Source organism: Alosa pseudoharengus, unplaced genomic scaffold (assembly GCF_046254945.1).
Source record: "Alosa pseudoharengus isolate Yale_2024_CS ecotype anadromous, Long Island Sound unplaced genomic scaffold, YU_APseudo_1.1 YU_APseudo_1.1_scf_5, whole genome shotgun sequence".
Classification (NCBI taxonomy): domain Eukaryota; kingdom Metazoa; phylum Chordata; class Actinopteri; order Clupeiformes; family Clupeidae; genus Alosa; species Alosa pseudoharengus.
The window spans coordinates 34700568-34727127 of NW_027468837.1; the positions used below are offsets into that span (position 1 = coordinate 34700568).

Genomic DNA, 26560 nt, shown 5'->3' on the forward strand with positions numbered 1-26560 from the left:
TTGTCCAAGTATTTAGTCTACAGACCAGTTTCCATAGTGCACATCTTATCAATAGTTTGAATGTCGAGTGTGTTTCTGCTCATTGACAAATAGCGTTCAGCACAATGATTCATGTCCAATTATTTCCTCCTGTTAAAGTGCTTTATTACACTAGTTTGGTTTCGTGATGTAGCCTATGATAAACGGCTTATGGCCAAATAGCCTATGTGACTCAGCTAATGTTATAGGCTATACAATTCCCCCTCTTAGACAAGCTGGTGTAGCTTATTAAAATTCACCGACAGGTAGGCTACGTGGAGTAGGCTATCGCATGATTTCATGCACGTAAGTGAAAAGGGCCTCACACCTGTCAAGTTCGCGACGGCCCTGCAGCTCCTCCTAAGACAGCGGAAAAAAAGTTCAAATACGTGATAAACCCGGAAAAGTTGACAGGTATGTTTCGGTCCCGGTGATTATTTGTGAAATTGTGCAAACGACAGCCTTTTCAAGGCATTTCAAGGAAGGAGTGGTAGCATGCAAGCTCTCTAATTGACCCAGTACAGAAGGCATCAATAAATTGTTGGGGAGGGTCATGCTTTTTTTCTCAATCACTTTGGAGGGTCATAGAAAAATGTCTTGCTGGCGAGGGAGGGTCACGTCTTTTTTGACTAATGCTCCCAAAACTCCTCCGGTGGCCCCTTAAATAAATAACGAACAGTCCCTAACTGTTCTGGAATGCTGAGATATGACAACAATATCTGGTGTATTTAATATTCCTACAAAAGTGTTTGCAGGAGAGTTAAACCAATCAGACTGGTAGTGTGTTTATAGAGCTTTTCATCAGCCACACAGCGAATCTAAGCAGCAATGAGATCCACAAGTCTGTTGTGTCTGGCAATATACAGTCCTTTAAGTGATGTGCAATTGTTCATAATGTGGGCTACTGACTCCAGGTGTTGAGGGGGTCATGCACAGGCCCGTCGCTAGAAAGCAAGCAAACCAAGCAATTGCTTGGGGCCCCGAGCTGGCCAGGGGCCCCAAGACAACGACTGGTTAAGAATAAAATGCAACGACAAACTGTTAGCGCCCCTTTGATAGTCAATGCAGTAAAGTGCAACGACACTGTTACCGTGTAGAGTAGGCGCTGACAGCAGCCAGCCAGCCAGGTTTGTGGTCTCTGCTGCTGCCGCGAAAATATAAAACTTTGGCAGTCATAATGAAGCGGAGTTATGCGTCCGGAAGCCAGAAGAGAAAGGAAGAGGATGACAAGAAAAAACAAGATAGTGCTAAGTGATAAATTACACTGGATAAAATAGCTCTACTTGTCTTATACAAATGGTGTCGCAGCAGGAAGGCTAGCCTAGCAAAAAATGTTTATGTTAACTACCTGCCTGACGGCCCATGCTGCTTGTAACAAACTAGAACAGTTAGCGCAACTTTTTTTTCGAACGGACGGAATATGGTTACATACTGTAATATGTTTATTAACGAGATAAGGAAGACGCAGATCTGTTCCAGAATCACTGTTTATCGTATTTAATGACATAACATTGCTATAGCTTTGTAATAGGTTTTGATGAAAGTGGCATAGCTTCTCTGCTATAGGCCTACTAACTATTCGACCGTGATAATCTATTTACCAAATGGGGGTTAGGAAAACCACACGATAAATTTCGTGCATCAAAGCAGACTGGAACTTTCATGTCTAGTAGTATTCATGCACGCCAGCTGTTTAAAGCACCAGGTGCGTCTGTCTATTTCTCAAACAGCAGAATGCTTAAATGCTATGTTAAGCTACAAGTAGGCCTAGGTCAATGTATAACATTAGCTTTGGATGTTTTTACAGTAAGCATTGGTAGTTGTGAAAGCAGCTGCATCCCTTCTAAATATCAAAATATGGAAATGCTAACATATCTTTTCTTTCTCTCTCAAGGTGCTTTGCTTAAATTTCTCAGCCCTCAGGCTCTTCCTAAGGATACCTCCACTGATGAAGATGGCCTGAAAGGTTAATCTTATGTGTGTGTGTGTGTGTGACTGTGTGTGTACTTGTTTTTATGTTGGATTTTTAAATTGCTATACAACCTGCACTCTTTATAGTTTGAACAATGCATCCTTTTTCTGCATAAGATGGCAGTGTTTTATTTTCTCACTTAGTGAGAACTGAAAAATGTTAATGTGAGTGTGTGTGTGTGTGTGTGTGTTTAAGTATGTTGGATTTAGTTATTGTGCACTTTTTTACATTTATATTGGATTTTATGGTACGGTGGTGTTTTTGCAAATGTTCAAATGTTCAAAATGTTCAAAACTAATGCACAGTATATATATGCAACTGCAGTATTTGCACTGTCAAAATGTTGTATTTATATAAACTATGGGTGAACTTAAACTATATGGCTATGTGGTGGTTCCTGTAGGCTTTTTGCGTGCGGTGTGGGGGGGGGCCTCCATGTCCATTTTGCTTGGGGCCCCCAAATTCCTTGAAACGGCCCTGGTCATGCAGCATGCAGAGGGGTGAATGGATGGAAGGAAACCACAGTGAAAGGTTGTATTTGGTGGGAAGAACCTGTAGACGTGCTTTTATACAGAAAATAAGGATCTCCTCACTGATGTAGGCATTGCTATAGATGGTGTGTGATGCAGAGTGGTCCGCAAAGGGCAGTTTGGCCAACTTTCCCTGTAGTTTTAGACTGGACTCCATATTTTGGGCTCTCTGAATAGACAGGAAAGTCTGCCTGGATGTTCTGGAGCAGGTGAACAATGCTGTTATGGTGCAGCCTGGCTTCCACAACAACAGATGGATCCTCCACAACTACATCAGAGACCTCTACAGGTTGGAGACACACACACACACACACACACACACCCCATTACCCCCACATACACACCAAGCGAACACACACACAGACACACATACACACACACACACACAGAGAGAAGCACACATATACACAAAAACAAACACACTATGCACACACTCATTTACATACACAAAAGTTGCAAGAGTAGGGGCTGGAGTACGAGATGGGAACAAATTGACAAGCGTGATTTATTTTTGCGGAGAGAATGTGCAGGACTGAGTGGCGGTCATATTTTCTACCGCTTTGCGGTACATCTAGTTACATTTGAATTACAGTAAGCATTAGGAAAATCCATAAATCTCTATCATATTATTCTATCGGAACATAGAAGAAAGTAAAACAGTAAATAATTTAATAAATTGAGGGAAGAGCATATTTAAAAAAAAAAATTGTTTGAAATCTGAACCCAGATTAGGTACACTGGCTCATTTATTTTGATTGAGTTTGAAAGTTGAAGTAATTAAAGTAATATATTAGTAATGAGAGTGTAAGGAGTCCTAACGTTTTTATACTGATCAAACTCCTGATCATGTGAACTGTTGATTAATTACCCTACCACATGATGGTATGACCTAATGGTGGGCCCATTGTCACAAATTGCTGCTACAACAACTTTTGATTATATCTCTAACCTTTGCCTTTTTCACAGGAGAAACTAACTAGGAAGCAGAAAATGTAATTAATGTGTACATTGTCATGTCTTGATTAATTCACTCTCACTATAACAATGGTCTCAAGTCACATCAAAGTGCTCTCAAATCAGCTGACCTCCAACCATGTGATCCCAAATCAGCTGACCTCCAATCATGTGATCCATATCAATGTAACCAACCACAAACTAGGTAAACTATTTAAGTGATGTTCACAGAGCATTCTAGGAGCCATTCTGTAGTCAGAATCTCCCGCACCACTAAGGTGTGTAGTCATCATCCTCTGAGCTGGTATGTTCATTCTCTGATTGCTTCATATGGCTTCCTAAATGATCCTTTAACCTGTTTTCGTAACTTTCACATTATTCATTTAGATGTACCTTCTATATTGTATTGGATGAATAGCTTGTATCTGACAAATAAATTCTTATGCTTTGACCCGCATAGTTTTCTAGAATTTCTTTAGATATCCCTCAAAGTTTAAGATGTGCCAGGGGGAACGGCTAGGATTAGTCCCTAGGGCCGTGGGGCTAAATCAGTGAAAGTAGGCATGCTACCAGGAGAACTGGCCATCGTATTGTACTGTGGTGGGTCACTGATTTTATTAGTAGTCTGGAATTAGACAGCTAACCTTAGCACACCTTGAACCCTCTGTAGCTTAGGTAAGATGTTCTGTCCAGATGAGTATAGTGGTCCAGGCCAGCACTATAGTTTTATTTGACTGAAACTTCTCAATATCTAGCGGGGTCAGAATCATTAGGTTAACAGGGGTTCTATAATCAATTGTTATTTCCAACAGCGCACGGAAGCTTCACGATTTCCTTCGACCACTCCCAGTTCCCTCATTGGTCCTGACGAGTGACGTCTTACAAGAGTAGAAAAGAATGTACAATAATTAAAACAAAATTACAAAAGTCTTACTGACGTGTGTGAGTACTGCATTTAGATTTTAAAACATTTTAAAATCTAATAGATAATGGATGTCATTACCCTTTCTGTTCCTCCTCTGAATCAGAATAAAGTTATTATTATTATTATTATTATTATTATTATTATTATTATTATTATTATTATTATTTATGTAGTAGAAGTGTTTCACATAAAAATATTGCAATTTTAAATAAATATTCCATGCAGGTTCAACACCTTAACTATGTCACTCCAAGGAGAGGCATTATGTGAGTGACAGGCAAGTATTATTGATATGGACATGGCTTAAAGGTTGTGCGGTTTTGCAGAGTGCCACTGTCCGATTGGGCAGGGATAAGCCAGTGAAATGTGGTCCCAGAGGCCAAACGCCACCAGGCAGCTGACTGACAGGCAGGCAGTCTGTCATCCCCTGGCCTGTCGGCGGCTAGCCCTGACCCGCACCAGACTGCACCCTCTCCTCTCCTCCAAACCCACATGCTTGCAGACCTCCCTGGAGCCCTGGGCAGTAGGGGAATAGGAAGGACTGTTTCTCCTTTGACAACTCATGTGCTTCAGAGAAATAAATTGTCATGCTGAATGCTTTATTGTTCTAAGTTGGTCAGGAAATATTGTTGTTGTTATTTAATTTATTTTTTTTGCAATTTTGTTGTCTTGTCTTGTGTTTTTTTCAAGCAGATAAACAATGTATCTTCATTTGTGTAGTGTGGATATAGACATGTCTATCACATCCAGACGGTTCCTTTTGAAAAAATATAGTTGCCTCCCCCACTTTCTCTCTCTCTCTCTCTCTTTCTCTCTCTCTCTGTTCTTCACATTCCATGTGCTTTTTGTACTCTTCAAAGTCTGCTGGGCTTTGCACCATCATAATATAGTCCTCAACACAGCTCGACATCGGCAGCTCCTCTCGTGTCTGCGTGAAATATTCATTTTGGGATCGACTTTCCCTCGTCTCCATTCTTCATCCTCGCCTCGCATAGAAAGGCAGCTGTAGTCGGCCTAGCTACTGCCATCACATCATCCAAGAGGCATTGGCAATCAATGCAATCAAAAGGCAGCCACGTCAACCAGCGCCTGCTCTGCATTCCACCATAGATTTTTAATTCACTCAGAGCTCGGAGCTCGCTCTTAATCGCGCCTGGCATCATTGCAATTTGATCACATGGGATGCCAATCATCAGAGTCCAGAGAACTGGCCTGGAAAGAAGAAGGGCATTCTCACACTTGTATACATGCCGGGGGAACACATTGATCTGAACAGGCCGCTTAGATCTACGCTTAAGCCTTCATGTAATTTAGAAAACACTTCAGAGCGCAGAAAAAGGAGTATGCATGCTGTAAGATACATATGTCATGCAAAATAAATGCTTAATAGTAACTGGGAAATGAGTGCTTTGTAAGAGCTACAGACAGATGGTCCGGGATTTGACTATCTTTAGAGTCTTCAGTGCAATAAGAAACTCTTATGTGCCACTGTACACACAACTACACACTCTGAATACCGCAGAGATGACCCTTGCTCGCCAGTAAAAATGGAATGGGGTGAATCTGTGGGTAAGTGACAGGTCATATAACCTGATGGTACAGGAACATTGCATTTTATTGCTTCCTCGCGCTAAGACAAATATATCACCCTCTTATATTACTCCTTGATAAACAGAAATACTGGCGTCCCTGTCCACTTCTGACACAGTTGAGTGGACTGAACTACATCCAGGCTCTGCAGACACATCCGTTTCTACGATGAAGCTCATTCTTAGGGAACAGAACAGGTGAGGCATGCAGAAGTGGCGTCGAGCGTGACTCGTGTGAGATTCAACATGCTGTCTGACGCTTCCTCACACTCTGGTGCTGGGGGGGGAGTATAATTCCTAAATGCGTTTTTCTCAGAAATATGTAATGAAGCACTGATAATCACTCGTTCTAATACAGTACACAACTTTGTAGTTCTCTGAACACATGTCATTATTCACCAGTCATTATAGTTATGTACCCTTACCGTAAAGTGTTACCCATGGAAATTCTTAGCATGTGTGTACAGTATGTATGCATGTAACTCATTACCATGTCTGTGATACACACAGGAGCATGTCTGCAAATAATGCATCTGCCATTTCTCTTTTTTTAAAGAACTTTCATGTAAATTTCTTCTCTTCTGTGAAGCTCAATCCAAAGCAGTCCCTTCGTGACCTTCTGAAGTCCCCCGAGGCTGCTTCAGCAAACCTGTGCTCTGCTTGCCCCTGCCACCACAGTGTGTAGGTTTTCCCAGCAAGCTTCTGACTGCACAGGCACACAACATGGATGATCTGTCTGTCTTTCATTCACATGTGAAAGCACAGCATTTGCATGTGTGAGATTACATGAAGGAAATGCTAGTGGCTCCATGTCCGTGCATTTTCTCTTGGGTGCTGCATTCGCGTCGCTGTGTTCACCTCCGGTCGAAATGGTTAGAGAGAATGATGGACAGCATGTTTTGCCTGAACTCCCTGGCTGGACGCATGTGACATTACTCTTGGGTGGTCGCACCACTGGTCAGCCAGGGGTAATTGCGTGACCTTGGCTCGCTGGGAGCAGGAGGGCTGTAAATTTGGACAGGAATGTCAACAGCCCCCCAAGATGGATTTGTGTCACGCCTGGAGCCCCATAAGTTTCATGCAGTCGTCCATCCTGGGGCCGTGATGAAGCCGATGCACAGAGTTACAGCTTGGATCACACGCACACACACACATACACACACACACACACACACACACACACACACACACACACACACACACACACACACCATACTGTATATAACATTGCTGCTTACACACACATTCCCCCACACACACATTAAAATAACGCTGGCTTTGTCTAAGAACTGAGGCATACAGTAATGCTTAAGTGAGGCTGTCACAGTAATCATTGCTGCCCTGAAACAGCACTGCTTGCCCTCTAAACTCAGCATGTCCACTTGCCTACTGACAAAGCAGCCATTTAAGATGCAATGACTGCAATGTCAGTCATGCTGGTTTTGTGTTAAATATTGTTTCAACAGTATTGGTTCATCACATTCTTTCGTTAATGAATCTCAAAGGCAAATGATGCATTCTTGTGAGAAACACCTAGCACTCAATGCTGAAAGATTTCCAATTGTGGTGGACTGCAGAAGACTTCCCAGAGCTAAATGATACAATGCTTAGGCAGTCTTGAGTGTGACGTGAAGTGTGAAGAGGCCTTCAAAAGGCTCTAAAAGTAACATCAGGGGGACATAGTTGGCATGGAGATGTTAATTATGCTTTATTGGTTGCGGGAAATATGCCCTACTGGTTATGTTAAAAATGTCTCACTGAAGGCTCATGTATGGTTTTGAGGTGGGATTCAGACAACATTACCTTTAGTTATGCTGCAGTACTGCAATGAAGCTCAGGGGTGATGCAGGCTTTCATGGCTTCAGCCGGCATTGGAATGTGTCAGTGGTGCCTCAAGCAGCGTTGACCAAGGGGTAAATGTAAGAATGCTTAAGCAGATGACATTGACATTTGAAGAGATCAATGTCAAGGCTTGACATCCTTTTCTAATTACATACTGTAAGCACTGAATCATATAGTTACAAACAGAAAACACACAGAAAATAATTCCTAGCATTGCAATATCTCAGTGAAAACAGAGACTTAAACAAATGGCATCAGTCTAAGGGGCCATTCAGACTGACAAGCTTTTTCCACAGGGAGCTAGCTATTTTCACTGCTACGGAATACTGGCATTTTGGAAGTGAACATTTTAAATGATGCAGAAGTATAGCTGACGTGAAAATATCTCAAAATATCTCAAAGAACCCACAAAGGTGAAATTAGAAGGCTCATCAGTGCTTTCAGCTGAGTGCATGTTCTTGCTGATCATTTCTAGACCAAAATGGTCTGATTCTTGAGTGAGTCAGAAATGGGAAGGCCAATGTATCCCCTGATAAATGTTATATATTGTAAAGACATGCTAGAATGGGGGGGGAGGGGTTGCCTGTTGTACTTTTTGTATAACTTCTATTTGATATGCAAGTCATAATTGTCACATATAAAGCTTCAAACCTGGACACTTCTCAAGAATTGCCAGAACTTTATACAAAACAAGCAAACAAAGTAGGTACCCAAAATAGGTAAACAAGTAAGCAAACAAAGTAAACATATATAAAAAAATATTTTTTCAATAATTAGCGGAGCACTCCGCTAACAACGATTACATTGGCATCATATCAGTTGGCATGGGACATTGCTTGCGCTAATAATAAGTCATTCAGTGAGGGGAAATTTGTAACATGCCATGATAAATCTGTTAGTCGCTATACTCACTCCTGAACACAATAATTTGAAGCGTCTCCCACTGTAAATAAATAAAAAGAAGAGCTATTCAAACTGTGCCTGTATGTCTCATAATAATAATAATAATAATAGTAATAATAATAATAAGCTTTATTTATAAAGCACTTTTCTAAACAAAGTTACAAAGGGAAAGGCCATGAAAAGCTTTGGTGATCACTCCTGTTGTAGCCTCCCTACACTGGCTCCCAATATGCTAGATTGCTGGCACTCTGAGCCAAAGCTTCCAAAAACAGTGCGGCATTCAAAGTGTGATACGCCCATGAAATTAAATTGCTCCGTCAGAGTGAATTCAGTGGAAAGGCATGGATTCCAGTTGCTGCTACTGGAAGAAACTGGAATCCATGCATTTCCACTGAATTATTTTTGGAATCTGATCCCTTATCATACCTGTTCATTCTAACTCGTCGCTCGACTTATCGTGACTAAATTCAAGATGGCTGCAAACGCTAAACTTCGTGAAGATACTGTCTGCATAAATCGTCTTGTAAGTAAACTACCAGTGCTTTTTCAAAGTTCTCAATATCTCGTTTTAAATGTCAGGGCCCTCGGAAGTCTATCAATGAAGTGTGGAGATACATTGAGCCTCGTAAATGGTGTAAAACAGAGATTTATTTGCATGGCTAGCCCGATGCCGAAACACCACCATTGAAAAAGCTGTTGGTAGCATCGGCTAACTAGCGCCAGATTTTGGAGTGCAGGGGACAAGCCGAGATGGGCTATAAGACATACGTTCACACTCGGTATCATGTTTCAACACACTTTGGGCTGTATTTTGGGTCACCATTATCACTATCATTCATTAACGCACACCAGCGCACGTCCATGCAAAGCATTAAATTGCACGATTACAATGGGAAACATAATTAGAATAAAGATATTAAGAAATACTGTACATCTCATGATGAGTAGTTATTCACCATCATTCGCAAATTGGTAATGACAGTTAAAAGTGATTAGGGGAGAGGCGAGAGACACGTATGGAGCACAGCTGAAGACGCACTGTCACGAGATATAAGCAACTCCTCTGCAAGATAAATGTTGTTTTATTCAGTCATTTGGGCAATATTAGGGTAAGTGTTGCTTTTTCCAGCCTATGTTTTCGGTGGTAACCCATTGTCAGTCAATAGTGAAAGTAACTGCATATAACTGTCTTGTCGTTGACTGACTCCTTGGTGAAGTTAGTTTCACTTTGCCAATGAGTTCAAATAGACGAGTGCAAATGTGTGAAGGCTATGCTAGGTTTTAGTAAAGCATGGTTTAAGAATGACTATTCTATACAGTCTCGCAAGCAGCCTCCTTCAAATGCGCCTTTGAATGCCAAAATACCGATGCATTTATTTGACATATCGCGCGTTGCGCCGTTAAAGGGAATGACAGATGTCATTCTCATTGGTTTAAAATGATGTTACGCCCCAAACACACCCATATGACTGATTGAAAGACCTAGGAACACCTTGTTACGCCATGCGCTCCACTTTTGATAGCGAAACCCCTCCCAATGTGAACTGGACATCCTACTAAATTTGAATGGACTTTTGACGAGTGACGATGCACTTTAGAATGTCATGATAGGGCCCTTTAGGTCAATATCACACCGGAATTCTCCTTTAAGAGTGGGTGGGGGTAGGGGTGCTCTTTATACTGGATGGGTGGGCCACCCCTTTGCTAGAGGGTCTGGTAGTCTCTATGGTCCAATAATACTGCACGGTATGATTTTACTTAGTCAATATTACTCAGTCGAACACGAAAGCCTGTTTACAGAGAATACGGGAGCAGACAATGTTTATAGACTTTTTACAGGCGAACGGAAAGTAGCAGAATCCTGAGCTTAGTAGCGTACAGTCTGGCTCAGTCTCTTGAAGATTTCCATCTGGTGAAATCTGAAATGTTTTCGGTGGGCCACAGGGGAGAGCTTGGTTACATGCTGAATCATATTTATCAGAAAAGCCATTGCAGGGAGAGCAGGGAGAATGACAGGTAAAAATTCCACTATTGAAGGAAAATTGTTTCAAAGTTAAAATTGTGATGAAACTTATTTAGTTTTGTTTTGCTTTGTTTATGTATTTTATCAAATTCTCCTTTGACAGTTGTGTTTTTGGGTTTATTTATACAGGGATGCTTACAAAATAGGCTTATGTTTGCTGAGCTGAATTGTTTTTTTTTTTCTGACATTGATTTAAGAAAATAGACTGTGTTCCCTGTTCTGTTTTCTTTCTGTTATTGTGCATGTGCAGTTTTCTGACTGTGTGTCATGGTAGTGAGTCACATTAGACTTGAATGTGACACGAAAAATGTATAATAAACTTTCTGGAATCTTTCCTCAGTCTCTCTCTTGGACACACTGTCCTGTCAGTGGCCCTCCCACGGCTATGCTGAGAGCTGTAGCTTCACAGGAGGAACATCTTTTCTTGCCCCCGGACCAACCACCCTCTCACCGCCCAACCACCCACCATCCCACCTTTACTGTAGCACTGTTACCCCGGCCTCTTCTCTCATGTGCCCGCCACCAGACTGGTTCCTCACGGGCTCGCTGCGGACAGACCCGTGTTACTGCTGCCAATCAATACTCCCAGGCTCCACCGCCAGCGGCCTAGTTGTCCCAGCAGCTCTGTGAGGAGATAACAAGACCCGTATCTCCTGCCATCATCAATACGGCCGTCCTCTCTCATATATCCGGCTCTTTCCCATAACACTAATCAAAATGTCTATCTGGCTTTTTTTTCCTTTCTGAAAAGAGTTTGAAAAGTGTGCAGAGTTCTTAACTTCATTTTGATTCTGTCCACTGTTGGACAGGACTTACATGGCAGTTTAAATTCAGATGACGGGGTTTTAAACAGAGGTAGTGAGAAGGGGTATAATAGCTGAGGTAGAAAGTGTGCGAACATAGACATAAATGTGTGAGTGTGTGTGTGTGTGTGTGTGTGTGTGAGAGAGAGAGAGAGAGAGAGAGAGAGAGAGATAGATAGATAGAGAGAGAGAGGGAAAGAGAGAGAGAATCACATTGTTTTCAAAGACTCAAGCACTGGGCAGACCCTTAGCAGAGAAGGGAGGCAAGCCCATAAAATTACTTCATCAATACTGTTGATAATGGCTGGGAATCTCCAGTAGTCCCTCCGGTGCTGAAAACTATCAGCAATTACCCTGAAGCAACACTGATGATCACCCTAAATCCACAAACCAATTTGCATTCACACAAAGGCACCCAGCCCGTTGCATAGATTGTTTCTTAAAAGCGCTCAAGGCTTAAATCACTGTGCCCCCCCCCCCTCCCTGCCTCTTTCTGCTTCTTCTTTCCCACTCTCTCGTTTCACTCCGTTCATCGTAAGAAGTGGCTGGTGCGGCCAGTGCCGCGCTCCATCTGACTACATTTCTCCCCCCCTATCTGTCTTTCTCCTCACACTGCACTAATGAGGATGCCTCCCAAAAGGCTCGCCCTCTCCTCTCCTCTTCACTGCCTCTCTGGAGTATGGAAATACGCAACGTCCAGAGTGGAGTTTAATGGACGCCTCTGCTTTAAGAGGAGTGGGAGAGAGGGATTTAGGCAAGGACTGGATGAGAGCGACAGCAGATAAAGGATAAAGCTGATTTGTGTATGGGAGTACAGTTTGTCTTTTTAAAATATTTTTATTTTTATTTATTTTTTTCCATACGGTAAATGACTGGATGGAACTGCAGCCTGAAACAGGGTGAATTGGTCCAACAGTATTCACAGGCAGCCCCAGCCAGAAAGCATTTGCCCAGTGGAGGAGTGGAGGCGGTGGGGACAGGAGCCGTGGGTGTGGACAATCTCCTGCTTCTTCCACATGCTAAATGTCTGCTCACAGTTGCTTTCTCACCTCATGGGCAAGGGAACATGCAGTTATTAATGCAAAAAAAAAGACAAGCAACCTGCCTTTCAAAGACAAGAATATAGGGAATAAAACCAAAGAGGTTGCTAAGGTGTACATTCAGAAAACCAGAGGCTACGCGTCTAGAAATTGGTACTATAGCCACAAATAATGGAGTAGTGCACTTTACTCTTGAAAACTACCATCTGTTGCTATGGAGACATTGTTAAATTTACCAACAACTGAACCTCTTCTCTCTCTCTTTCTCTGTCTCTCTCGCTCTCTCTCTCTCACTCTCTCTCTCTGGCTTGATCACTCCCTTGTTCTTTCCCAGACCACCCAGATGTACAGCGGTCTCTTCTTAATCATTTTAATGATCCCACCAATTAAAAGTCAACGGACTTACACACTCTTGGCAGGTAGTAATTGAGGAAGAACTCAAGCCTCTTTTTAATCATTATCTTTAAAAACGGTCTCTGCATTCACAATTACTCCTTTTGTCATGTTTTACAGGCAAGTGCTCGCTGAAGTCATTCGAATCCCGCAGCATGGCTACACATCAAGTGCATGTTCTCCTCAATAGGTATGGTGTGTAGCTGCCATCTGCTGGCGGGGAATGGAAGTATCCAATCACTATACTTCACAAGATGTGTCAACAAATTCAACAAAGTTGCTGTTTTGATCCAGTAATAGCTCTTCTGGAGTCACACCAGCACCACACCTGTGTTAACAAACCTCTGCTTAAAGGTCCAAATAGTAGAGATCCCATTGTCAAACAGTAAGACTGAAAGTGAGAGGCATGAGGAGATGAGCAGTGCATTTCCTGAAAATGGTATCCCTATTTCAAAACAGCAGCGTGGTGGTTACCAGTGATGACCTGCGGTTAGTGGATGAAGTAGCCATTAAGTCCATTGAGACTAAAATAGAAGCGCCCACCATTTTCACAAAATACAATTCAGCCATCCACTGGGAGTTGTCAGCCCCATCCTCTAATCCATTACCCCACAACAGTAAATCAGCATTCATTTGTTTCAGGTACCTGCAAGTGAGCAAGGCATGCAGAACATAAGAGACCCCGATGATCAATTTTTGAAAAACTCATGAAGGGAGGACAGATGGCAAATCAATGAAGGGACAGATAATGACAACAGAAAGCATTGAGAAGAGGGTATTTTCTTCAGCCATTTAGCACAATTTGACCCAGTATGTCACCGACTCTATTGTCTCTGCATGCCAACGTTAGGTGGTATTGTAAGTGTTATGTGTAAACAACATTTTAAGCATAACAGTAGCATTATCATACCATAATGCTATTTTTACATGCCAACAATTAAAAAGCTGATAACATAAAATACCATAAAATGAGAATTCCCTGCAAATAGATACAAGTAAACAAAGGCAATGTATGATCTGGACAGATATCAATCCTGGAAATGAATCAAACGATTAGAAATACAGGATGTAAAAGTCACTGTGCTTAAAAGATGGCATAAGGTACAAGTCTGGGTGCAATACAGCAATTTTGTATACTGCTACCATATTGGAACTGAAATCAATTCAGCCATACCACATAATAATTCAACATCATGCGATGGCTGCACCACCTGTAAACTCCCATAGTCTCCTCACTTTGCAACAGTAGTGACAGACTGATGTACAAACACTGCAGCTTTAGACAACAACCTGTCAACCTGGTTACAAGGCCAGTCATTTGGTCATGACACTTCTGTAGCTTGCCCTGGGAAACACACAAAAATGTCCACATCATTTCCGTACCATATTTCTGACATGCAATATTAGCTTTAAGATTTGATACGGAAAAACGATTCAACTAATCTGCTTGATGCCAATGTATTTTGAAGACGTAAATATGGAAAGAGGGTCCTTCAGCTGTCCTTGAGTATATTGCCTAATTTTGTTGCATTTTAGTACATGTCTGATGGTGTTGACAGAATGTGGGGACACCTTAAGAAAACATGCATGTGTAATTTGGGAAACAATCTTGCTCGTGTGAGATATATGTTTAGATCTATGGTTTAGATGCTGCCACCTGTAAACTCCCAGAGTCCCCTCACTCTGCAACAGCAATGATTGATGCAGTCCAAACACTGCAGCTTTATATAGACAACAATTTGTCAACCTGGTTACAAGGCCAGCCCTTTGGTCATGACACCTTAGTAGCCTGCCCTGGGAAACACACTACATTTACTACGGATCTGAGCCATACACAAATCATTACATTCACTTTAGCTGTTTGAATCAGATGGTATCAGACATACAAGAACACAACGGTCAGCCAGATATATCCACTAGTGGCTAAGGCTCCTGAAGAGAGTGTGTAATCGACATGCTCAGTCAGAGACATAGACAGAGGCTACTGTATGTTTGGACCAGCCTGCTACCTAATCATCTCTTGCTTGTACATTATGTTAATCAATAGGCTCCATGTATTTTTTTGTGTGTGTTTCGTCTTGCATTGAATCACCATGTCGGAATGAATGCATCAGCAGCCATACGCACACATCATAAACAAACGGTGATACTCAGTCGGTATAAATGATGCAAATCATTTGAAAATCAAACGTTATGCTATGATAAAATACACTACATGCATACATACTGTAAACTTAACATGACGGAACTGACATTTGTTGACAGAGTTGACACCTGTCTAACATTGGTGACAAAGGGTTGGATTTTCACCCATTTTAATTATTAAATAATCAGTTCCTGCATTACAAGAAACATTGCACATCTGATTTGACATCTGATTGTTAACTGGGAATAATTTAGACATTATTTTCACAAAACAAATGGTGTTTATGTAGGCTACTAACCTTTTTGTGTTTCGGTTCTGTTGATGCTAGTAGCTAACAAAACTTACTTCACAGATTATCTAAAAATGCATAATTTCCTCAGAAATCTGATGATAGTGTTGACTTACCATATTTCTTACACAGGCAATGTTAGCATTGCATTTAATATTGAAACCCTATTAAACTAATCTGTTTGACACTATTGTATCCTTCAGAGGTAAAATATGACAAGCGGGTCCTTCAGAGTGACAGTTGTCCTCATTTTATTGCCTCATTTTATTTCATTTTATTAAATGTCTGATGGTGTTGGTAATAAGTACAGACACAATTCTGAAACTGTAACGTTAGGAAAACATACATGTGTAATTTGGGAAACAATCTTGCTCATTTTTAGATGTTGCTTGTCATTGAACCCTCCTCTATGATGGGCAGACGGCTTTAGTCATAGTCAGTTAAAGTGTCACAAATGTATTACAATAATACATTTTAGGACGATAATTGTGTTACGTTAACATTTACACAATTATGTTGTGTTAACATTTACAAATGAACATTATTCTAATTATCAAACGCTACTTGTGTTATCATTGGTCAATGTTGTTTTGTCCCATGTGTCATGAATGACTGACAGATATTCTGTGTCTATCAGCTTGGTTTTTACTTGCAGACTGCTAAATGAAGGTAGAAGTCAGTTTCCGACAAGGGCTGTTAGAAACCCTGGCTGTAATGAAAAACATTAGAGCATATCTTTCCTGTGCCTGTCTATCTACCTGTGACCCAGAAACCCACCACTGGGCTTGAACATTTCCCCAAATATGCGTTCCTTTGATTTATAGCGAAGACCACATGAATATATAAGCTCAAATGCCAACACACCCAGGGAGGTGTTGGGGAAAAAGATGGTGTGAGAGAAAGAGAGGTGCGGAACAGAAAAAAGTGAGGGGGGAGCTTATGAGTGGGTGGTTTAATAGACTTGGGGAAGAGGTGGAGGGGGTGATAGTGGCGTGTGACGGAGGTGTGGGTGGATGGGTGGGTGGGGGTGTTAGAGTGATAAACCTTGTTTGAAATTTGGATCAAATATCTCCTGGTCATACAGCCCGGGAAGGGGAGGTTGATATATAAAAATTCCTTAAATATTAATAAGACTTTAACTGCACATCATTGGAGATCATATTCATTCACAAAAGAAATAAGAATATAGAATAAATTATTGTGCCTAGTTACATATGAAATGTCTCTTTTTGTGTGTTTGTCTAGGTTATAGAAAGGTCTAGAATGGTTAACTAGTGAAGCTTTTTTTTTGGCCAAGGTAGTTGCTTTTCTCTCAAGTTCTCTGCTGACCCAAATTCCAGAATTCTGCGAGCTGGCTGCCTTGTTTGAGATAATGCTCTATTCAGCAGCCGATTTGCTTGCCTTAATTTGGGCCCAATCCTTTTCTAGATAATTCAGATTTTACGTGGTCAGCAGGAACGAGACTGAACCTGACCAAACCTCTGTCTCATCCCTTTATTTGTTGGCCTCAGCCAGCCTGGCAGACAGGCAAACACCCTCCCTTTGCTCCAGCCCAGCACACTCGGCTCACACAAGCTGATAACTCTATCATGACTGCAAGACAGTGCAGTGCTATGCAATATATAGTTAGCCATTGTTCCTAACTTTAATATAGACTTTTAATTTCCAATCACATAATTGTGAATACGTCGTCTTCAATATGATTAAGTATCTACTATAAAACATATGTCACCAAGGGTGACCATAAGGGAAAACTTGATAGGCATGAGTTGCTATAATGATAACTCTTTGATAGAAAAGCAAAGCAAGCTTGATTGACTTGATATAGGTTATAATTTCTTATACATTGCATAGTTACATTGTCTATTACATACAAATTTAGCACAATGTTCTTTGAGTCTGTTCCATTTGCCTAACGTGAGACAATGAGAGAACCTTCAGCACCACGGACAGTGTACACATTGCACAACTCGTATGGTAAAAGCTATGTGTCTTGTGTCTTGTGCAGAAATAGAACTTAACAAATACTGTAATGCTACAATATAGTTACATTGCCACCCTCCAAGTACAGGATGGAGATGTTTACAACAAAAATTTGAAAGTGCCGAAATCCTGATGTTTTTTTGTTGCCATATAGACCAGCTGTGACTTCCATTCGCCTTGAGATATACTCCCACAGACAGGAAGTTTGTCTTTACAGAAAGGTTCCTGTGGATTTGAGGAATTAAATGCATTGCCATGACTCATGACTGCATTTCACAGGTGGAGCGTGCAAAATAATGGTGTGATTATTGGAACAAATTCTGAGACAACAATGGATTTGCTCCCCAGCCAGAGCCTGGAGAAACAACACACCTTTGTCTGGAATAGAAATGCACAATATGTCACAACTGTGTAATAATCATTATAATGACAGTAACATAATATATATTGATCTCAAACAGATTTGCTGGATTTAAACTAGATTATCTTTTACCCAAGAAAGATATTTAGAAGTGAAGTACTGTTAATCTCTTTTTTTGTCATATTTAGTAGGCAATGTTGTAGAGGTAGAGACAAAGAAGGACCATTCTGCAGGCTGCATATATATATATGAATGTATATTGGATGGCCAGCTAGTTGTAGATTATAGCCTGACCTATCTTAACAAGGGCTCCTGTGTGCGCTGGACTGTGACTGCAGCTTGAGAGGCAGGATGCACTGATCATCTCAGGTTCAGCTCCTGGTAGCTTAGTGCACCTGACTGCCTCCACCTCAACTCCCAAAGTGAAATACACCATACCAGCCACCATTCAAACACCAACTCAGCTGTGATGCTTCGTCCAACCCTATTTGAATATCGAGTGTGACTTGAGCAGCATCTGGTCAAATTGCTCAATTTTTGGCCAGCAGTTTTGAGACAGAGTAATGGCAATATTCTACCCACATCTGGCCCAATAGCCGCTGCCTGTGTGAGAGAGTGAGAGAGAGTGAGAGAGAGAGTGAGAGAGAGAGTGAGAGAGGGAGAGTGAGAGAGAGAGAGAGAGAAAGAGAGAGTGAGTGGTGTTGAATGTGTTTGAGCTCACCAGAGCAGCCCTGACAACAGGCACTAAGCGCACCATTGCTGGGGCTACTGACGACATAACAGAGCCATGGAGCCAGGAACATCACCTCAGCTCACCTCCCCTCATGCACAGAGAGAGAGGGGGAGAGAGAGGGAGAGAGAGGGGGAGAAATAGACAGAGGGAGAGAAAGAGAATCAAACAAGGAGAGAGCAAGAGAGAGAGTCAGCTGCGCTGATCAGCCTGGGTGATTGAGCGCTGTGACCAGTGAAGCTTTTTCACAGGATGTGGCATGGCGCCCAAGTGTGAAAGCTTATTTTTGTAATGTAAGAGATGGGTTTGGATGGGAGGGGGGGGGGAGGGGTGGGATGGCTATTCAGGTGGAGAAGGGGGCCGTCCAAGGCCAGGCAGTGAGCTCCACCCTGCGCATGGAGATGGCACCACATCAAAGAGCTTTCATGTGTAGAGGATGTTAAACGTGGGCTGAGAATTAGTGTCTTTGTCTTTATTTTGCTGTTGGACAGGGGCTTATTCCGAGTTGGATAATCACCCACAAGACTGAAATAATTAGTGCCCCCTCCCCCCACACACATACACACAACCATACGTGATATTAACCATGATTTTATAAGATTTTTACTCACTGAGTGTTGCTAAAGTGAAAAGTCTGATAGAATAAAAAAAGGCTTCAGTGACATCATCAACTATCGGAGTCAGACTTATGAACTTACTGAATTTAAAGTAACTGATGTTGTTAGAAATCCAAATATGCCTTTCCTCCAGGTAGAAACGATAGAAACCGAATACTTAACATGTTTATGTCAGTGCATCACAGCAAATTAGCAACAAAAAAGTTTGCGTTTGATGGTAGATTGTATCTAGACAGCGGTCATGACTTACCATTAATGAACAAACAGCTTTGAAGACACTTCAATAACTATCTATTTTGCTCATTACAGTTTAAGGAGAAAATTGTCTATGCTATTGCTAATACATTTTCACAGACACTGTCTTGTCTTGTTACCTTATTACCTGCACTCAAATCAATACAAAATGTCTAGAGAACACATTTATCTGATCAAACCCAATGATTTTTTAAAACTAAATAATTACTAGTGAAATCCACCTTTAATAAAGGGACATTCAATCCTTGCTTCATATTGTATCAAAATAACTTTTAAGTAAATGCTTTCAGAGACCAACATTCATTACTTTCAGAATTGTATTATACTTGCTAATGAGCTTCCTCTCTAAATTCTAATGACTAGCACATTATTTTACTGTTTATTCAATCTGTTTTCCCTTTCAGCGTTGACTTCCTGAGAGAGTACTACAAGGCTCCGGGTATTGGAACTTGAGAAGTCCATTACAATATTGCATACTCCATTTTATCATTGTGTTCGCCCAGCCAATATTTCTCAACGGTGGCGCGTCATCGAGTCATTGCTCCAGGCCACAATTAGGACTATTGTGGTTAATAAACTCATGCTCTGAATACAAATGTACGATTAGATGAGACATATGCGTTCCTCGGGCATCTTTTATTCATGAGGACAATGACCTCTGCTGTGCGAACGAGTGCTGATGCTTTGCTGGACGATTGTATCTCCTGATTGGGATTATACCTTTATGACTGTGTATACAATGGCTTTGAAATATTGTTTATTTTTCAGGCACATAGATTTTATTGTCAACACTTCATTTTAAAGCTATGAACAGATTTAAAAAAAAAGTTATTTTACCTTTCCAGTTTGTCTGAAAATACAAACTGTTATTTCAGCCCAGAGAAGCTTGTCCAACCCACACAAAGCAAGCTTTTCCAGTAAACAAGGAGGTCTAAGTAAGAAAACATATCATGTTTGCAGTCAGCCCAGGCTGCACAGGAACCATTGTTAAAAATATGTTTGCTATCGTTAAATACTAAAGAAAATAAATTGCATTTTGACAATTGTCGCGCAGAGACAATGCACATGCGGAAACACTTCCATTTACCAACAGAGCAGAGAACACACAATGCTATTTTCATCCCAATTTAGCATGTTGTGCACAGCGCAGTAAGACACCATTTGCCTCGACTATTCCTCATCACTGAATGTGCCCCTTCAAAAAGCCTCCTCCCTGCGTGTTTACTCTCCGCTACAGCAAACTGTCCTCAGAAATCTCTTTTCGCTGCTGGACAGCCTTTACACAGAGATACTTCATATTATCTGAAGACGCACTAATGGCTTGCTGTGGGAGTCGAGGAGACTGTCCTCAGCCTGCTGGACAGCCTCAGATGACGAGGCTTCCATCCTCCATTTTGGCCCAGCAAGGAGCAGTGAAGTCTGTTGCCCTTTGGGAGGGAGATGGCACTAACCTTATTTATCAGAGTCCATTAATTGATAAAATCATCATATGCTCTGGCTGAGTTATTAGGGGGCCTGATGCACTGTGACAGGACGCTACGTGGGCCACATGAATGATACAAGGCGCTGGCATAAATATGACGCAAGAGAGCTTTCATGAGATAACTGAGCATGAAATATGACTGCCATGAGACAAAGGGGCCGAGAGGAGAGGCAAGAGGGGGGACCAAAATAGAACAGGACATGATGGGCGGGGGTGGGGGGGGGGGGGGGTGAGGGGGTTACCAGATAAGTCATGAGTCATCAGTCCTGTTGCAACCACATATTGCTATTGACCATTCCGAGTGAGCACGATACCCCCGTTAAGGTAATTTCTCTTGACAAATGGTCATCTTTATGTAAAATGGAAAGCCGCTAAACAGAGCCCCTGGGGTCGCCTGAGGGTCTCCCCTTGCACACCACCGCACACAGCCTTATATTGACACGCTGGTCAGGGAGGAAGTGTGTGTGTCGGTGATTAGTGTCTCCGTCCCTGAGCACAGACCCATTAGGAGGCCATGCAGTGGAGACCAGAGTGGACTCGTCTCAGCGTTAGAGAGTGCACGCAGGGGCGGACCTGGACACTTTGAGGCCCAAGGCAAAAGATCCCGAGGCCCCTCCCAGCCCCCCCCCCCCCCCACACACACACACACACACACCACAACCCTAAAACTAAAACACACTTTTATCTGTAATAATGGGACGCTGAGGCATACTCAAATACAACAAATATTTATTGCCATATGACAATCAAAATACATTAGTAAAAACCTTTGAAAGTATTAAAATTATGAATGGTCTGTGTGTGTGTGTGTGTGAGAGAGAGAGAGAGATGAGAGAGAGTAGGCTAGGGGTTTGGGGTCTCTGTGTGTGAATATACTCTTTTTTAGCTATGTATGAGTGTCTGTCTGTGTAGGCTATGTGTAGAAGAGAGGGAGAGAGAGTTAGAGTGAGTGTGTGCGTGCGAACTGAGGTGTTCGATCTTCCAAAAAGCCGACAACCAAAACAATAAACAGCGTCTGCACTGACCGAATAAACTAGCCATTTTCTGTTTATTTTTTCTCCATGTAATAATGTTCAACCGTGAATCTTCTGGGTGGTTTATCTGCATTTTTGGGGAATTCAAAGTTCTTAATTTGCACAGGGCCTTTTTTTTAACGATTTCAACTCGCTCTGCATCTCTTACGGTGTCTGGCCATAACGCAGGGTCGTCACTGATAACTGTAGCCTAGTGCTAGGTATTGTGTTAGGGCTACTCACGTAGGCCTACTGGTTTCGTTTGCACCCAAAGCTTCTGCTACTGAAATGGTGTCCGTAGCAGCACCAACAGCACCAGTGCAGACTTCGGCAGTGACAGTGATCCCTCACGACTGTTTCACTTAGATCAACATCATAATCATCATCATCAGTAGAAGAATATGTAGTAGGCTACAAGAGCTATCCAAATTACTTTCTTCCGTGGAAGAATTCTTCGACTGGAAGAAGTTGGTTAATTTGGGCAATTTCTTTCTAAATTCTTCCTCCTCGCTTTTTCTATTTCTTTTATCACTTCCACTCTGGAAACGTTTCATGGCTGCTGTCAATCGCTCAACTCCACACCTCACCAAGACCTCGTTCATAGCTTGTTGCTGCTATGGTGACAGAAAGCGGACCTGCAGTCATTTGATTTTATCTTGGATTTATCTTGGATTAGAATATATTGTTTGGATGCGGTGATCATTTATTTAAAAAAAAAAAACGAAATACGATACGGGGATGACGAGGCCCCAGGCAATTGCCTGACCATGCCTAATGGCAGGTCCGCCCCTGAGTGCACGTGTAACAGCCCACCACACTGCCCCCAAGAACCCTCGCACCCGCCTCGTCTCAGCGTTAGAGAGTGCACGTGTAACAGCCCACCACACTGCCCCCAAGAACCCTCGCACCCGCCTCGTCTCAGCGTTAGAGAGTGCACGTGTAACAGCCCACCACACTGCCCCCAAGAACCCTCGCACCCGCCTCGTCTCAGCGTTAGAGAGTGCACGTGTAACAGCCCACCACACTGCCCCCAAGAACCCTCGCACCCGCCTCTCTCCCCTCACTTATGGGGGGAAATGGGGACAAAGAAAACATGCCATTATCCTTCCTCACCATTCGCCTGAAATCACACAAATATTTGCTCAAATTGTGTTTTCCAAGGTGTTGTGTTTAACTCCCCGCTGGAAATGACTCTGAAAAAGTAAATAACAGAGGAGACAAAAAATGTTTGTCTCAGTAAGATCACAGACATAAAGAGCTGTTCACAGGTGCGTAGAGAGTTTTAGTTTTTTCTCAGAGGATGGATGCATCATGTTGCTCCCATTCAAGTGGCAACATCACCATGTGTTTTTCTCAGACTCTGGCCAGAACTTGTCCTGACCAGACAGCTCTTAATGGGTGGTTTTGTCAAACACTGTGCCTAGAATCTCCATACACATGGTGGTTTTGTCAAACACTGTGCCTAGAACCTCCATACACACGGTGGTTTTGTCAAACACTGTGCCTAGAACCTCCATACACACGGTGGTTTTGTCAAACACTGTGCCCAGAACCTCCATCCACACGGTGGTTTTGTCAAACACTGTGCCCAGAACCTCCATATACATGGTGGATTTCACAATGATAATCTACGCATAGACCCAACCATATATAATGTCCAAAGTAACATGCATCAGCTGTGCATCATCTAACCAGGCCAGGCAGTTATTGATCCTTGAGCTTTAATGGCCTGGTGGTCAGGGCATTTTGACCTCTAATGTTCTGTCCTCTGTGGTGAGAGACGTGTGTGGTCGGCAGGAGAGATAAAAAAAAAAGGTCCTTTAAGTACAGATGTGTGGACACTAAGAAACCCCCACTGGATCCATGCGTGGCCCTGCCCCTGTTTCTGAGTGATTCCTTTGGGCTCTCGTGATGAATAGTCACCTGACACTCTCCCCCCACAGAGACCGTGTTCAGGACATGACATTTGCAATGCTGTATAGTGTTTCAGCTTGTAAAACAAAGCCACTGATGTATTGTGTTGCATTGTCTGACAGAATAATTCAGTTGCCATTTTGTCATTTCAACAAGCGTTTTGCAGACAATCCACTTATCTATACATGTAATGTGAGTTGTGTGCTGTGCCTCACCACACTCTCTCAAATAACCTCAAATAACCTAGAACTCATACATGTGCGGATGTACATGTGCACATCCTTGAGTTAGATACCCACCTGCACATGAATAGGTAGTGTCCTCTCTAGTGGATTCATTAACAAGCCTAGTTGTGCAACTTAGAAAGGTGCAGAGACCTGCTTTCCATCCTATTAGTGAGATCAAGTGAAATTGCTACAAAGCCTGCTAGCATCACAGGAGACCTCTCCCCCTCATTCCTACCAGAGAACACACACACACACACACACACACACACACACACACACACACACACACACATATACATGGACACACACACACACACACAAACAACTATACAAACACATTTTTTTTAGAAAAAAAAAGTTATTGCATGCACACACACAAACACACACACACACACGCGCGCGCGCACGCACACACACACACACACACACGCACACACACAGTCAGAATCAAACATATGCACACCTACATACATGAAACCCACAAAGGGAAAGACACTAATGACTTCCAGCTCTGTGGTTTCAACTGCTGTTGAATCACTGCAAAGCAGGGAGCTGAGGAGGAGGAGGGGAGGGGGAGTGCCTTCAAAGAGGGTCATGGGAAACCAGCTTGGAAGGAAAATCAAAGAGGCGGCAGAGAGGGAACAAGAGGAAGAAGAAACATCCATAGTTGGAGTGGCCACAAATATGCATTGCTTGGCAGTGCTCATTCCTCCGACTAAGAGTGTCCCGGCCCCACCTGCTCCTGCTATCACACAAAGCTTTTCTTCTGCAATTGGGTAGCAAACAAAAGTGTTCCAACAACAGATGGAGAAGAGAAAAGAGACGAGGAGAAAAAAAAAACCTGAAATAAACAAACAGAATAAAAACAATGTGGGATGTCGTACAGTCAACCCACGTCTTCAGAAGCGTCAGGGGTTTTTTGGCAGAAGATGCTAGGAGTGCTAGCGCAGCGCTCGGAGCAATACACCCTCGGATTGGAGATTCTCTCAGGCAAGCCTGTGATGAGCCATTCTGTGCATCTCCCGCACAGCATAATCGGCTCCTAGTTCGGTTCACAGAAAACGTTTTCACATCACCGTCTCACAATGGCTCTGATGAAGCTACCACAGGATATCGAACCAATCAAGTTTTTTTCTGTTTTTTTTTCCTTTTAATCATGTTTCTTATCTTGAAGCTTTCCCAGAAAATGTCAAATTGTACCCTAGGATGGAGGTAGTTGCGACCTATTTATAGTTCAAGATAAATTGTAGGTGGTGACATGGACAGCACCAGAGAGAGTGTTATTAAAGCTTGTCAGGCTTTATTACTCTGAGTCAGAGAGATGGCGACAGGTTACTGCACTCCTGGCTGACTGTGTTATATTTATCCAGCACTATGGAGACATTTGCATTTAACAAAGGAAGTGGAAAGCGATGTGAGGAGGTGGTGTGGGGTAGGGAGTGAGGAGACTTGTAGTTGGTTGTCCTCCTGAAGACTCACAGAGATGAATCAACTGGAGGTTGAATCAACTGGAGGTGAGTCAGTGTGCATTGTGGCACCGGGGATGAAAGAGAGCCACTTAGCCCATGTCTCCTCAGTCTCTGTATAAGAGATGGCTGAGTATACATACAGCCATCCATTAGCTCAGAGAGCTGTCTGTTCAGCCTTCCTCCATCACTTGTGCACACCTAAATAAACACACAACACAGACACATAGACGGTTTGGTGTGCACATACTGTAGACATGCATAGAGACAGCTGTTTTGAACAGCTTCATAGAATGCAATTTCTTTTACTCTTTTATTAGCCTTCTCTTAAGTCCGTTTCAGTCTCTCTTCATTGTTATTCACACACACACACACACACACACACACAGACACATACACACACGCCCTTGTGAAAAGAAGCTCTCTGTGTGAGCCTATTGAGAGGCCAGTTGTGGCTGGATGGAGGGGACTGAGCTCATTGGCCAAACGCCCTCACCCTGGGAACATGACCACATTATTTCAGAGGTCTGAATGACTCACTGCCAAGCCATTCACTGTCACTTCTCCCACTGACCAAAAAAAAAAGGACATGACACGGCAGTCCGTTAGCATTCGCAGGTTGGTTAACGAGTGTGAATGGGGAGCGAGTTAGCTGGGACCTCACTCCACCACCGCTAGCGCCAGGGTCAGCCTGTCAGCAGCCCTCACAATGACCGTACTGAAGAGCCGCCCGCCATGCAGGCAGTTCATATCCTCACAAGGCACACCATCCACCGGCCAATTACACCGGCGAGACCATCGATTGTAGTCCTGGTACAGCCACTCCGACTCTGAGAAATTGAATGACTTCTGTATGACAATGAGGGGAGGCCTGGTCATCCCCTTCAAAAACCAAATAACAGAAGAGCCAGGCCAAATAAGATGATAACACAAAGAACAACCAATCGTTTTCTCATACTCTTAGTATTGCCCTCCACTGTTGATTCTCCCTCTCTCTCTCTCTCTCTCTCTCTCTCTCTCTCTCTCTCTCTCTCTCTCTCTCTCTCTCTCTCTCTCTCTCTCTCTCTCGCTCCCCCCTCCTGTG

At 42.6% G+C, this 26560-nt stretch overlaps 1 protein-coding gene across 1 annotated transcript in view; it reads left to right on the forward strand.

The window, feature by feature from the left end:
* stmn3 (stathmin-like 3) overlaps positions 1-26560 on the forward strand; it is a 338540-nt gene that overhangs the window by 140381 nt on the left and 171599 nt on the right. The gene's annotated exons all lie outside the window — the stretch shown is intronic.